Source organism: Cnephaeus nilssonii (genome assembly GCF_951640355.1).
Source record: "Cnephaeus nilssonii genome assembly, chromosome: 23".
Classification (NCBI taxonomy): domain Eukaryota; kingdom Metazoa; phylum Chordata; class Mammalia; order Chiroptera; family Vespertilionidae; genus Cnephaeus; species Cnephaeus nilssonii.
Genome location: NC_137094.1, coordinates 15640196 through 15656289, shown reverse-complemented (window position 1 = coordinate 15656289; position 16094 = coordinate 15640196). Strand labels below are relative to the sequence as shown.

General features: G+C 52.1%; 1 protein-coding gene across 3 annotated transcripts in view; it reads right to left on the bottom strand.

The window, feature by feature from the left end:
* The window catches only part of SIPA1L2 (signal induced proliferation associated 1 like 2), a 113360-nt gene extending 97990 nt beyond the window's left edge, over window positions 1–15370 (bottom strand). For 2 of the 3 annotated variants that reach the window (XM_079763480.1, XM_079763482.1), the window contains exon 1: window positions 15134–15370. The gene's annotated coding sequence lies outside the window, so the exon portion shown is untranslated. The remainder of the gene's footprint in view (window positions 1–15133) is intronic. The other variant, XM_079763481.1, reaches the window with a different exon arrangement.
* Between the last annotated feature and the right edge of the window lie 724 nt (window positions 15371–16094).

Here is a 16094-nt window from a genome sequence, read left to right as displayed (position 1 = left end):
CTAAACATTCGGAAAAGTGCAACAAGGACTAAAACCTCTGAACAAGACAGCGAGCCCTAACCGGTTTGGCTCAGTGGATAGAGCCTCGGCCTGCGGACTGAAGGGTCCCAGGTTCGATTCCGGTCAAGGGCATGTACCTTGGTTGCGGGCACATCCCCAGTAGGGGGTGTGCAGGAGGCAGCTGATCGATGTTTCTCTCTCATCGATGTTTCTAACTCTCTATCCCTCTCCCTTCCTCTCTGTAAAAATCAATAAAAATTTAAAAAAAAAAAAGAGAGAGAGAGAGCGAGACAACTGGAAAGCCAAGGTTAGGAGGGTCAGGCTTTTAGAAACCAGCCAGTGATAATTCCAGAACCAAAAAGACACAATGGCAGAAAATTCTAGATGCAGGTCAACCTGGTTCACACCTCCATTCAGGGAGCACAGAGTATGAACTTTCAGGGGACAAGTGCCTTTTTTCTTTTCTTTTTTTAAATATATTTTTATTGGTTTCAGAGAGGAAGGGAGAGGGAGAGATAGAAACATCAATAACAAGAGAGAATCATAGATCGGCTGCCTCCTGCACGCCCCACACGGGGGATCGAACTCACAACCCAGGCACGTGCCCTGACCGGGAATCGAGCCTGGGACCTCCTCGTTCCTGGGGTCGACACTCAACCACTGAGCCACGCCGGCCGGGCGCCAAGTGCCTTTGAATCCAGAGCACACACCCAGCACCTGAACAACAAGAAGCCAGCAGGGCTTGAGCACAACCTGGGATGAATCGCCCACAGGATTACAGGCTCCACCCGGAGTCTTTATTCGGAGTCCAACAATAACAGAGACCCTGGGTGGGAGGGGCTGTGGGAAAACCACTTCCAGGAGGATTTCTAAAATATTCGAAATTCTGCCCTAGCCAGTTTGGTTCAGTGGATAGAGTGTCGGCCTGCGGACCAAAGGGTCCCGGGTTCGATTCCGGTCAAGGGCAGGTACCTTGGTGGCAGGCTCCGCCCTGGCCCCGGCCCTGGTCAGGGCAAGTGCAGGAGGCAACCAATCAATTGTTTCTCTCACATTGATGTGTCTCTCTGTTTTTCCCCTCTTTCTTCCACTCTCCCTAAAAATCAATGGGAAAATATCCTCTGGTGAGGATTAACAACAACAAACAAAAAGAATATCCCAAACTCTCTGGCATCTCCTCCCCCGCTTCCCATGAAGACCTGCCCCCTGAGAAAACTCCCTCCTCTGGAAACATCCCCGTCTTCCTCCCAACTACCCAGCCAACGAACTTAGTATCGTGAGAATCAGTCCCCGGCTGCCTGCAGGGGCAGCTGATCCTTCGCATCCCAGGGAAAGCAGAAAAAGACGAGGCATTGGTGGATGGAATAGAGCGCTCCAAGGGCAAAGGTCACTGTCAATGTTCACCCATTAGTGGAAAGTCAGCGCACACACATGGAGAGGCATGTTCACGCAGGGCCGAGTCCGACCCATACATCACAGGCCAGCGTCCTTCCCTGCACGTTGAGTGTTACGTTTCAGCTGAGACACCCGTCCTCGGAACGTACGTCAACCTGACCTCGCTGATTAAGCTCCGCACTGCTTCTGTTCAGGACAAACAGGAAGACGTAAAAAACTCCCCCACGGCCACGGTGGGAGTTGCAGGGACCCCATCTGCAGCTGCTCAGCCCCAGCTTCTACCCCCAAATCAAGGGAAGGCTCTCGGCACGTTCCCCTGCTCTCCGTCACCCTCGGCAGCTGTGTTCTGATCGCTCCGGAGGATCCCTGCATCCTTCCACGCTTAAATTGTTGGCAAAAATCAGCAAAACAGCATACCCGTCTGTAACACATCCTGAGCGGACAAGAGCAGCCAGATTACCCCGATGCCAGGACGTACCGAATGCCTTTCCATCTTCAAAGAATGTGAGACTCATTTGTCCCCCGCTTTTCATCTGTTGGTGGAAAGTGACAAGCCTATCTCTAAGTTTTACTCCCTTGCAGATCTTCATTTAAGAACATGGCCACTCTGCCCAGCTGGTGTGGCTCAGTGGTTGAGCGTCGACTTATGAACCAGGAGGCCATGGGTTCGATTCCTGGTCAGGGCACATGCCCGGGTTGCAGGCTCGACCCCCAGTGTGGGGCGTGCAGGAGAAAGTCAGTCAATGATTCTCTTATCATTGATATTTCTATCTCTCTATCTCCCTCTCCCTTCCTCTCTGAAAGCAATAAAAATATCTAAAAAACAAAATAAATCATCAACTGAGAAAAGCTCTATTAGAAGATTCATTCTATTGCCAGAATAGAATGAAAGCGCCATAAGAGCAACATCCCTGCGTGTACTCACCACCATGCCCTGAGTCCTTCCTGCTACTGGGCCGTGCATCCCAGAGGACGCCATCAGCACCGGACCCCTGAATGCCCACGTGCACCTGAGCGCCCACAACCTGACAGGCAACCCATCTCCACAATGCAAAACACTTTTCCTTTAGGTTTATGACACACTCTATATAACCTTACGCGAATCACAATGGCGGGGGGGGGGGGGGGGGATAAAACTTATCAGATAGCCAAGTTCATCACCACTTTGAAAATACTGCCCATCACGTCTCCTTAATGTTGCTTTTACTGATAAAGCCCATTTTTTGAGTTGCGAAACCTAAACCACTCAAGGAAGTAAGTTTGGTTTTAGGCAGAGGTGGTTGACGGGACAGTACACTGAGCAGGAATGTCACCGCACACAAGGGCCACTCAACGAAAATGCAAACCCTAACCCTTTGCAAGGCCTAACCCTGCCCCCACCGGGCATGACACCCACCTCACGCTCAGGGACCGGGGAGTCCTTCCCTGAGGGAGTTAGTGCCCACCCACCCGGGTCTCATTGACACCGGAGTCTTTTGCTAACACACCGGCCACTCGGCCATCCGCTCGCCAGGACACCTACAGGACATGGGAATGCGCTCATCCCCCGAGGGGCAGCGCCCCAGCCTACAGGGTCTGGTTGTGGGAACAGTTCCGAATCTGCACAGTGAGGAGGTCTGACTGCAGGGTAACTGGGAGGCGCCTCGGAGGCCTGCAAGGCTGCAGCTGGTAAATCTGCTGACTGAGCCAGACCCTTCCTGGGGGAGAGGATGGGGAGGCGGTGACCAGGTCCCTGCCCGCAGGGGCCTCACACCCTGGGGCGCCCTGACTCACTTGGGAACCTCAGGATGCCAGAGGTGAAAGAGAGATCCTCATTTCAGACCGGATTATCCGCCCTGCCCGCCCAACAGGCCTCAGGCCACTCCGTCTTCTGCAACAGCAAGGAAACCCTGCTTCCCTGCTCCCAAGAGTTTGGGAAAGTTATCGCCTCTCCCCTTAGGTCTAATCTCCCAGGAGAGGAGGAGGTGAGAGTTCAGTTTGAAAGTGGCTGAGGCTCGCAGGGCGGCACAGAAAACAAGTCCACGCTATGGTTCAGCTGCTCCCCAGCCTGGGAGCCTGAGTCACACGCTCCGTCCCGCCACGCCTCCCAGGTGCTGCGGCGTGGGAAGGACACGCGGGGGCCAGTACCTGCTGATGGAATGACAAGGAAACAGGAAGATTAGAGGCCGAGTCCCCTGGGACCATCCTGGGGCCGTGCCTCCCGCCACAGGCACAGACCCAGTGCCCACTTCGACCCCAGTCCTGCGGGAGGGGCTGAGCGCCCGGGGGCCAGGCTGGGGAGGCGTTCAGAAAGCTTCCCAGGCCCAGACGCTCGGCGACAGCAGCCATCAGACATCACCCGGATCTGCCGGCCCTAAAATTAGCAGAGCAGTTACTGCCACGCCTGCGTCAGAGCCTTCCCATGGCCCGCCGCCAGCTTTAAACAAGTCGCCCACTTACTCCACCAGGGACACCCTATCCTGGAGCAGCGCCAGCCGAGCAGCTCAATGGCTGCTCCAGTCCCAGCCTCGCCGCGGAGGTTTGATATTTCACTGCCACGGTGAGCAAAGTCCTGATGGGCTACACCTGCAAGGGGGGGCAGGGGGAGGGAGGGCGGCGGGGGGGTGTGTGTGTTGCAAGCACTTAATTCTTTTTTTTTAATATGTTTTACTGATTTTTTACAGAGAGGAAAGGAGAGGGATAGAGAATCAGAAACATCAATGAGAGAGAAACATCGATCAGCTGCCTCCTGCACACCCCCTACTGGGGATGTGCCCGCAACCAAGGTACATGCCCTTGACCGGAATCAAACCTGGGACCCTTCAGTCCGCAGGCCGACGCTCTTTCCACTGAGCCACACCAGTTAGGGCGCAAGCACTTATTCTTTGGGTGAGTTAAGTACTCTGTGTAACAAACCTTTTTTTCATATATATATATTATTGATTTCAGAGAATAAGGGAGAGGGAGAAAGAGACAGAAACGTAAATGATAAAAATCACTGATCAGCTGCCTCCTGCATGCTCTCTACTGGGGATGGAGCCCGCAACCCGGGCATGTGCCCTGACCGGGAATCGAACCGTGACCTCCTGGTTCATGGGCTGATGCTCAACCCCTGAGCCTCGCCAGCCGGGCCCTTCTGAGTACAGTATTTACACGGCTGAAATTTACTTAAGGGCTCCCGCTCCACTGGCTCCAACAAAAACCATGCGAATCTAGCAAAGTTGAAATGCAAAACAAAACCCGCTTTCCGCCCGTGGTGCTTCTTCTCATCTTGGCAAGGACTGGGGAGCTAAAGGAATGTTCTCTGCGCCACCACAGGGGAGTCCACGGCTCCCCAAGGAAGAACCGATAACCCGAGTCAACCAGCAGGCCGGCTACCTGGCTGCAAAGGACAACATTTCCCACGGATGGCGGATGGTCCACTGACAGACAGGACAGGCGTGTTTCAGATCAGGACAGCAGGCGCATTAGCCCAACCCTGGGCCACCGTGGCCCCTGTCGGGGCAGTTGGCGGGTAAGGCCACCACTCCCACATGCTTGCACCTTCTCTCCTCCCTCCCTCCCTGTCGCTCTCTCCTTTCATTCATTCCTTTCATGATTCAGGGAGACCAGGCATGCCTCACCAGGCAGCTGTGGGCCAGAGGAAAGAGACTTGAGGACTGAGATTCAGAAAACCACGTGTTCTCTCTCATTAAACGTAATTTCTGCGTCAGTAAAGGGATAACCCCATCAGCCTTATAAGGTTCTCTCTTATAAGAGCATCCATGAAAGTCAGTACAATAGCTGTTTTTAAATTTACCTTTAGAAATATCTCCCCCATGTTCTTTTTTCTGTCCCTAAGTCAAAAACAGCAGCCCTCCTCACTCACTCCTCTCATCACTTACAACTTTTTAAACAGGAAAAGAGATCAACTATTCCGTGAAAATGACATACAATAACCCTTAAACCATTAGGCGATTTTAATATTATTTAGGCTACTCTCTCAGCCTTCCCTACAGCTTTCAGCATAGCATTCCTTAGTACCCAAATTCCATCAAACAGGAGTTAAATGGAATTCCCCTACATTCACATAACGTAGGAATTGGTATGTCAGGATAGCAAGAATAAAAGACTTCTGTCTGCAAGATTAAAGCTATGGTTTACTGAGCACCTACTATATGTAAGGCATCAGTAATATTCTAATGTCCTTTGCTGTCCTTAAAAGTACAGACTCAATGAAGGTACACGATACCCCATCATTTCCTGTAGAAATGATCGCGGCCTATGGGCTGGGAGGTGAACGCCAGGTAATCATTGACAGTCGCCTGGATTAAGAGCCCGCACCTGGGCCTTTCGGTTCCTGATTCCAACAGGGCAGCAGTTGTCAGTTGGGACCAGACTTTGGAAGCTGGGGAGGTGCAACCCACACCTTCCCGTGAAAGTAAGGTCCCCCTTCTGCTCCGGGCACCCAGTCTCCCCACTTCCGCTCCGGGCACCCAGGCTCCCGGATCCACCCCGTCTGATGGCTGTGCTGGTTCTGACGGAACCTGGAACTCGGGGATCCCTGCTCTTCCCTCCTGCAGAGCTGACGCCCAAGTCATTTCAAATAACCCAGAAAAGACACAACACGAGGTATAAAAGGTCCTCGCGTTAGATCCTCAACAGACACAGAACTTTAAAGCGACACGACTGAGGTCAACAAAAGCCGAGATACACGGCTCTCTCGTGTGCAAACCGCGGCTCTCCATCATCCTTAAACAAATATTTGTCTGCTAAGAGCCTGTCTGTGGCCAGACCGCTGGAGAGCAGGGCACGGCCGTAAACCAGAAACATCCCTGTCCAGACAGCCTTGTGTCCCATTGAGGAGAGTCAGAAGGTAAACACCAGCAAAATCAATATGCAATAGAAAGCCAGGCATTGGTGAGTGCTATGGATTAGAATCAGGCCGCACTCGGGGGAGGGGAGCATGCGGAGCAGGCTGGGGCCTGGTTTAGCTTGCAGCTGAGGTGCACAGAGGCGGTGGCTTGCCCCCCCACCCCAGAGAGGGGGGACCCCCACACCTCCCTCACAATGGGGGAGGCTGTGGGCTCCAGTCCTAGCCAATAATACACAAGCAGAACTATACTATTAGTTTGCACTTTCCAAGTTATACTTAACTTTTTTTCATTTTTTAACATCTTTATTGATATTAGAGAGGAAGGGAGAGGGAAGAGAGAAATAGAAACATCAATGATGAGAGAGAATCATGGATCGGCTGCCTCCTGCACGCCCCACATTGGGGGTCAAGCCCGAAACCTGGGCATGTGCCCTGACCGGGAATCAAACCATGACCTCCTGGTTCATAGGTCGACACTCAACAGGCTATCCTTTCCTTTTAGAAGTTTCTGGATGAGCAAATGATTAGTTGTGTCTTCCACCGTGACCCTGGGTCTGGTGTCAGCTCTGTAGGATAGCACAGCGCTTCCTCAACAGCTGAGTTCAACCAGAAACATTCCAAGAATAGTATCCCCCGTTCCATTACCCACCCCGCCCCGCCCCAAAATGAAACCTCAAGCTAAGCAACCCACAACCAGTTCTGGAAGAGAACCGGCCAACACAGTAATGTCCTGGGGAAAGAACACACACAGTAAGTGCTGGGCCCATTAAGGGAAGAGCGTGTCCGAAGCCTCCCTTACCAGACCCCCCCCCCCGAACCCCTCCCCCCCCCACCCCAGGAGCCTAGAGATTGCTCCCACGTAGCCAGGAAGGCCCACCAGAGAGGGTGGAAGAGCAATGGACTCCAGGCTGGGCCCGCAAATTTCAAAGGGTAACTCAGGTGCCCTTGAGGCCCAAAAGAAAAAGCTCCGATTTCTGTTTGTCTGTTGATTGATGGATTGAATAGTTCACTGATTTTTTTGTTGTTGTTGAGGGAGAGGGAGTGAGAGAAACGTCGATGTGAGATGCACATCCATCAGCCACCTCCCGCATGCGCCCCACTGGGGATCGAACCACGGGCAACCCCTCAGTGCACAGGACCACACCCAACCAACTGAGCCACACAAAATACCGCCCTTCTAAAAATTTATAATTTTATGTTTTATAATACCCGCATTTTAGCATGGTAGTTATACACATACATTTATGTAATATATTGTACACAGACACAAGCAAAGGTATGGACACAGACATCCATATATGGGTGTTGAGCTGGGTGCTTTTATATAGCGAGGTTGCACACTGAAAAAAGTTCAGAAACCGAACTACAAAGAAACAACTGTTCTTGGGATGAAGGCCTTACATGCGTGAAACAACAGCATTTGTCCTGAATGAAGAATCTAAAGACTTTCTTATCATTATTTCTCAGTAACATCAATGCAAGAGCTATGCCTGAGCCACGTGAATATGCCCCGTTCAACCGGGAACCAAGTGCGTGACCAAAGCATGGCGCTGCCCCTCTGCGTGCGGGTTATTCAGAGCTGAATACAGCGGAGACTTCCCTGCAGGCTCCAGAGAGGCCTTTGCCGCGCCCTTGAAGAATTTAAATTAGGGGCCTTGCCCAGAGTAAGAGTTATCGCCAGAAATCACTTTTTATGGCCTGTGGATAGGGCAGGACAAGCTTCTAATTACTGGAAACCTGTTCTTACCGTCCTGAGAATGACCTTGCTCCCATCTGAAGTCCCACGCTGCCTCGCCTCACCCTGAGCTCAGAATGTCATGTGTCCCCCACTTTCCCTTTCTGTCTCGGACTCCCCCGCACACCCGGGGTTCCCCTAGGTACATTGGTAATTACATTTTGTTATTATTTTTCTCTCGTTAATCGAATCTGTCTCCCGTAGACTGAATGATCGGACCAGCTGAAAGAACCTTAAAGGCAAGCCTCTCCCTCCCCCACATGGACGATACAGGCGACTCTGCCCTAAGCATCAGTCGGAAATCTTCTTAAAAGGCAACCAATTAGCCTACTTTGGACTACTTTCCTGTCCCAGACAGCTCAACCAACCTGGCGCTTCTTTCAGCAGGTTTAGCTGCTGATGCCAAAGTGGGAAATTTGGAGTGAGCCAATCGGCAGAGCTGGAGAGGCAACAGGAAGAGGAGAGTACTAACTAATTAAAACACGGGGGGACGTGGGGAGAGATTACGGTCTCTCCCCGATATCTGCAAACAACTCAAAATAAAGCCATACCAAGCCACCAAAACTGGTTTAAGAAAGCCCAACATCCTGACTTTTTTTTTTTTTTACAATCTTTTCCGTGCCTAAGATCACCGATAACAGGGTGGCCCCAGTCATTAGACAGTCATTAAATATTTCTTAATCACCAATGCTGTGCACAGTATGGTTCGAGTTACTAGGGAAACACGGAATCTGACAGCATTTCTTTCTTAGAATAACTTGGTGGGAAGAACCAGGACAGGAGGTATGACACGGTCTTGGGGGATACTTGTGAGGAAGAGGCGGAGCGATAGACGAGTTATAAGATATTAAGTGCATGAATACTCAACTGTAACCAAAGACATGTGACCCCCCTTGTAAACCTAGAAGGAAGTTTCTAGAGATACAATTCATGGTTCAGCCAGTTTAACAAAGATATAAAAGACAATCTGATCGCCCTAGCTCAGTGGTCGGCAAACTCATTAGCCAACAGAGCCAAATATCAACAGTACAACGATTGAAATTTCTTTGGAGAGCCAAATTTTTTAAACTTAAACTTCTTCTAACACCAGTTCTTCAGAATAGACTCGCCCAAGCCGTGGTATTTTGTGGAAGAGCCACACTCAAGGGGCCAAAGAGCCGCATGTGGCTCGCGAGCCGCGGTTTGCCGACCACGGCCCTAGCTGGTTTGGCTCATGGGTAGAGTGTCAGTTCGAGGACTGAAGGGTCCAGGGTTCGATTCAGGTCAAGGGCACATACCTGGGTTGCAAGCTTGACCCCTGGCCCTGGTCACAGGGCACGTGCAGGAGGCAACCAATCGATGTTGTCTCTCTCACATCGAGGATTCTCTCTCTCTGTCTCTCCCCTCCCTTCCACTCTCTCTAAACATCCATGGAAAGACATCCTGGGGTGAGGGATTAACGACAACAAAAAAGTCTGATCTAATGTGAAAGCAGCATTTCTTGGGGGGCCGGGGGGGCAGGCAAAGGTGCTAAATATTAGAATCCATCTCCAACAGGCACCACAGGAAGAACGCGCTAAAATAAGGTAAAACGGAGCACAGTGATGTGGGGCTGCAATGACATTGGCACGGGAGGAGAAGGCGTGGCTTCACGGAGCACGTGACTAAGGAGGACCCAGGGGCTTCGGTGAAGAGCAAACTCAGAGTCTGAGCAGCAGGACCACGGGAAAGTGAATGCAAACTCGGACTCCATCAGTACAAGGAGGACATGCAAGGGAGGAAGGGCATCCTGCTCCACAAGGTCAAGTTGTAGGACACTTCAGAGCCCCACCCCACCAGGCCAGGCTTTGTTCAGTGAGAAACTGAAATACCTCGAGGAGATGCCTCTATGCCAGCGGTTCTCAACCTGTGGGTCGCGACCCCTTTGGGGGCCGAAAGACCCTTTCACGGGGGTCGCCTAAGACGATGGGAAAACACAGATATTTACATAACGATTCATAACGGTAGCCAAATGACAGTTATGAAGTAGCAAGGAAAATAATGTTACGGTTGGGGGTCACCACCACATGAAGAGCTTTATTAAAGGGTCGCGGCATTAGGAAGGTTGAGAACCACTGCTCTATGTGCTGAGACCACAAGGGAGAATTTACAGGAGGAGGAAGACGTAGATTCAGTGCTACAGGTAAAAGAACCTTCTGGTCACCAAAACATCAGAAAGGCCCGCCCGGCGTGGCTCAGGGGTTGAGCCTCGACCTATGAACCAGGAGGTCACAGTTCAATTCCCAGTCAGGGCACATGCCCGTGTTGCGGGCTCCATCCCGCAGGAGGCAGCCGATCCATGATTCTCACATCGATGTTTCTCTCTCTCTCTCCCTCTCCCTTTCTCTCTGAAATCAATAAAAATATGTATATTTTTTTAAAAGCATCAGGGAGGTGGAGCTCTCCGCCCTTCCTGGCAACGTTCCGTTATCTCCGGAAGACTCCTTGCCGAGTATGTAAAGGGAACCAAGCGTCAAAGATGTGTTAGTTGAGCTGGTCAGGGACTTCCGAGCCATGGTACTTACTAGACTTTGCACTGGTCCATGCAAAAGGAAAAAGTGTCTGGGGGGGAGGAGGGGGAGAAGCGGGGGTGCATGCGCATGTGCATATGGGGGTGCATACATAGGCATGCGTGGAGGTAATTTCAACAAATGTCTCCTCTGGATGGGAAGACCTTTTATTTTTTTAAATATATTTTATTGTTTTTTTACAGAGAGGAAGAGAGAGGGATAGTTAGAAACATCGATGAGAGAGAAACATCCATCAGCCGCCTCCTGCACACTCCCTACTGGGGATGTGCCCGCAACCAAGGTACATGCCCTTGACCGGAATCGAACCTGGGACCCTTCAGTCTGCAGGCCGGCGCTCTATCCACTGAGCCAAACCGGTTAGGGCGATGGGAAGACCTTTTAGCCTCTCATTTCTATTCAGAGACATGCATGGGCGGTAGATAGTAATTGCTGTTGTTACTGTTCAATGCAGTAACATCAAATACTGACAAGTATGATGATCACTACAATTTGCTCTCTGTGCTACAGGTGGATGAAAAGAAAACGAGGAACAACACAACCCTAAAGCCTAGGACTCACACAACTTCCTCAACTGCACCTTTTTCTCTTTCAGGTCACGGAACTTGGCTATACAACGTTCTACAGGAACATCAAGAAGCAAGAAACTGGGTTACAACGAACGTGAAATCTCTATGAACCAAGTTCAGAAAGCATCAAAATAATTTATCTCAAGTGTGAAGCATTTAAATGCCTATCACACTCTTATCCTTCCTTTAAAAGGAGTCAGACAAGTACACATAAGGAACTGTTTGACATTGAAATTGGGACTCAAAAGAACTGTTGGCCCAGAAAGAAACTCACTACAGACTGATTCATTCGCCTCTCAGCATAACCATTATTGCTTGTCTCATTTTCGGTTCTTATAAGTGTATTTCTTGTATCACATGATCTCACGCATCTAGGGGAAATAATGAACAACATGAACTGATGAACAAAAACAGACCTGGAGACAGGGAAGCATTGATCAGACTGTCAAATCTCAGAGGGAAGGTAGGGGAGGGTGGGGAAAGAGGGAGAAATCAACCAAAAGACTTGTATGCATGCATATAAGCCTAACCAGTGGTCACGGACAACAGGGGGGTGGGGGCATGCGTGAGGAGGGGTTTGGGATGGGAATGGGGGGATGAGGACAATTATGTGATATCATAATCAATAAAGAAACTTAAAAAAATAAAATAAATAAAAGGAGTCAGATTTTTTTAAAGGAGTAAAAGGATTGGAACAGAAAAGCTATTTCTGAATCACCGACTTCAAGGTAAACCAAGTAAGAGAACACCTGTCATGAACATTCACATACAAACTTACCACATGAGCCAAAGAAAGGAAAGACCCAATCATGGAAAATGTAGCCTATCTCAATCAGCAGTCATTTTCATGACTCTAAAACGTCTACTTTAAATGTTAAAGAAACTCCATCCAAACTCATTTGCAACAGGCAAACTGGTATTCCTTGTCCCTGGTGCCCAGGGCTCTTTCTGTCCTATCACCTGCAGAGGAATTAGGCACATAAATACAAGTAGAAATCTGGAATATGGGTTCCTGTATGCTTTAGGGCTGCACTGCCTTTTTAATTCAAGTTCAAACAGACGGGGGCGGGGGGGGGGGGACACTTTGCTTTTCAGTTAACAATGCCTGAATTTCCTTCCCATTCAGCATATCTTTGAAAGGATTTGTCATCCTAAATCCTAAATTCAAAGACTCGATGTCTTTCCCAGACTAAAAACAAACAAAAAAACAACCTTGCATTGACCAGCAGGGGGGGAGGGGGGCACGGGGGGGGGCGGCTATAAACAGAATGCTTTGCAAAGTATGCAGAAAATATGCAACCCCTTTTAAGCTACTTTTGATGACCAAGCACAGCACTTTTTAAACCAGCTTCAATTACCAGACAATTGCCCTTCAGGACAGCTCACCAGTATTTCCTCACTTTCAAGAATAGATTTTTGAAAAGAGTAACCCATCACCCCTTTGCCTCAGGTTAAAAAAACAAAAAAATTCCCCACGGCAGACAGGTGTTTTACTGAGCTCAGGTATCAAAAATTCTTCAAAATACCATTTTAGTCCTGGGGTGGGGGGTAGGGGGGTGGAGGGTGGGGAAGGGGGGACTGGCAAACCCGTATTACACAGCTCTGACTGCCCAATCATGATGCTCCGATAATCCCCCTACTCCATTCCATACAAGAAAAGCTCTCTGAGAAAGGCTAAAATATTAAAACAGAAGCCTTTGCAGGAGGCAGCCCATCAATGATTCTCTCTCATCGTTGATGTTTCTCTCTCCACCTCTCCCTTCCTCTCTGAAATCTCTCTCTATATATATATGTATATGTTAAAAAGCATTTGATGAAAAATATACACTTAGGCCAGCTGGAGAAAATCGGCAGCTTCCCCTCATACCTGCAATTTATCTCCTGCTTTCCTTTCCATACCGCTTGTTATCCGAGCTGGCGTCACCCCACCTATAGGTAGCATGTGGGTACTGATAAAAGCTGTTTCTGATTTCATTTCCCATTTCCCAGATGTTTGCTAGAGTTCTTTTTTTTTTTTTCCTCTCTCTCTCTCTCCCTTCAGCTATTTATGAATACGCTCTGATTTAGAACAAACAAATTCAACATGTTATATTTTAAGCTGAGCGAGACACACAATAAATGACAGCTACCAAGATAATTGCAAAATATCTCCCCAGCTTACATAAATACGCTTGCCTACCTAGGCAAGATCTGGGCAGGCTGCTGTGGTCTTGCTTTAGAGAAAAAAAAAAAGCAAAAAGCAAAAAAAAAAAAAGCACTTAAGACAGGTAACAGAAGCAGCTGCTGAAACGGCCAAGTGCAGGCTATTGAACTTCTCATAAAAGGGATTGTGCTTAGAAAAGCCAAATATCAACTATCAACTGGGGGGGCGGGGGGGGGGGGGGCGAGGAAGACGTAACTCACATAATTCTTGGTATAAATCATGCACACATACTTCAACTACATCCCTTCCCCAAATGCATCCGGGGAGATTTTAGCCTGAATCAATCCCGACTGCATCCAAAACTCAAGAAGGATCCTACCTCCCCAGGAACAAATTCTCCTCTACCTCTCCGAATCAAGCAGTTGAACTCTGACCTCAAGGCGTCAACCTAAGTGGAACTGTTTGCATAGAATTTACAGACCTCGCCCGAGAACTCCGAAATTTCTTCAAATTAAGTCACAACCAGGACACAGACGTCCTGGAATGGGTGACTAGAGACAGTTACCCAAGTTGTCCCTTAGAATTCACCTTTGGGAAGGCCGACATCAGAGGCCACCTTCGGGTACCTAAATAAATACTGGTTTTACGGGGAAGTAACGCAGTTCAAAGGAAGTGACACTATTGGGAGTTTTCCCCCCCTCCCATTACTAATTGTAAAACTGGAGAAGGGGGGGGGGGGGAAAAACCACAATAAAAACCCTGATTGCCTCTAGACGTAGGCATCGCAAAAGCCCAGTTGCCTCCACGCCTGTCATAAGAAAGCCATCTAGTGTTAACATTTAGCAATGAAAGCTGCAGACAAAAGAGGCAGGAAAGACATCTCTGAGCGACTATTTGGAACTTACTGAGCAAACCTAGGAGAATCGCCAAGCCTCTTTGTTTTTTTTTTTTAAATAAAAAAATAAAAAATAAATAAAAATAAATAAATAAGCCACCCCTATCAAAACCAAGTCTACCCCTAAGCACAATCCAAAAATCTCTTTACCATTTTCCATTTTGACCCAAATCCTGTGGGGAGGCCGGGATGCTGGCTGTGCCCCGCGCACTGGAGGTTTGCAGCCCGCGCGGCGCGCCGGGGAGGCGGCTGGGGCTGGATTCATTGAACCGGAGCCGGTTAATGATGACAAATCCCTCCCGGGGGGGCGATGCCAACTTGTTTTCCTGCCCGCCAAGCCCGGGCTCCCGCTCCCCAGAGGAGGAACCGGGATGGATCGCGCTCGGGTTTTGCCGCTTCGGTGGCAAATGCATTGGGGGTGCCCGCGGGAGGACACACTCCCAGGACACGGCCCAACTAGCTCGGGTCCATCACGCGGGGGAGGGGGGGGGGACCCGACCCGGGGCCGAGCGCGGAGGGCGCCGCGAACCTGGGCGCCCGGGCGGCGGGGCGTCCGACTCCGAAGGAAGGTCGCGCCGAGTCCGGGGGTCGCCGGCCACTCGGGGTCCCGCAAAGGCGAGGGGGGTGCCGGCGCGGCGGGGGCTCCGGAACCGGCTCCCAGGGAGGGAATCGCCGCGGCAAGTTCGGCAACAACCCCGCCCGGGCAACCCTGTCCCCTTCCCTCCGAGGTTAGTCACCGAGGAGGCGCCGGGCACCCCGAGGAGGTCCCCATTCGTGCGCGCGTCACGGAGACGGAAATAACCTTCCAGCCGATCGATCGGCAACTTTGGGAGATCGAGCGGCGGCGGCGGCTCCGCTTTGCACCGGGCTGGACCCCAAAGCGCCCAAGCCCCCCGCAAAGCGCCCCGCCGCCAGCCCCCCGAGGCGCCCCGAGGCAGCCCCTCCCCGCGGGGCAGTCCCCGCCGAGCCCGGCCCCAGACGCCACCCGCGGGCTCCCGTCCGCTCGCCCCAACGCGCACCTCAGAGACGCGGCCGCCGGGACCTACCGGGGCCGCAGCCTGGCCGCCCGCCGCCGCGCTCTGCCCATCGGCCCCGACTCGGCCCGCGCCGGGCTCCGCGTGAGGCGGCCGGACCCTCCGGGAGGCGGCGCCGGAGCTGTCGGCCTGCGATCGGGCGATCCGGCGGCCGGGCGGCCGGGCAGGGCGCGCGCGCTGCTCCTCCGGCGCCGCCGCCGCCGCCGTCCGCGTCCTCCTCGCGCTCCGCCGGCTCTGCCCGGGCTCCAGACGCCGCCGCCGCCCGCCCGCCGCAGGTCCCGCCCCCCGCCCGCGCCGCGGCCTCCTATTGGCCGCCGCTTGCAGGCCCCCTCGGCCCCGCCCTGCCATTGGGCGCTGGCTCAGTCCGTCCCGCGGGGTCTCGGGCTTCGGGAGCAGCCGGTGCGCGGTTCCCAGACCGCGGTGCGGGCGGGAGTGAATGGTACCTGGGGGGCTCGGCCCCTGCCCAGGGCCCGGGCCGCGGTCTCCGGGGGGTGCGGGGAGGGGGTGCAGCCACCCTGGGCCTGCCCCCCTAGAAAGCCGTCGCCGTCCTCCTCCGGACCCCTTCGCCTCTCCCACAGGGAGACGTGAACCCCGAAGCGGGCCCCCGAACTGCCCCCCTGCGCAGTCGCGACCCCGCCCGGCCTCCGCTCGGAAGTGGGGAGAACCGTACCCTCGGATCGTTCGGGTCCCCGCGCCTCGAAGCCGTGGGTGTCGCCGCCCGTGAGACCCAGGCAGCCGCGGGCGCTGCGCGGGGACCTGCCCGGGACGCCAAGAAGAACTGCATCACCGTGTTCACCAGACGGCAGAGGGGCAGCCCTACTGTGTGCCAGCCCTTACTGTGTGCCAGCCCCTACTGTGTGCCAGCCCCGCGGGACGCCCCGAAATCTCCCAGGCTGTACCCCTACTGTGTGCCAGCCCCTACACTCTACCAGCCCCTACTGTGTGC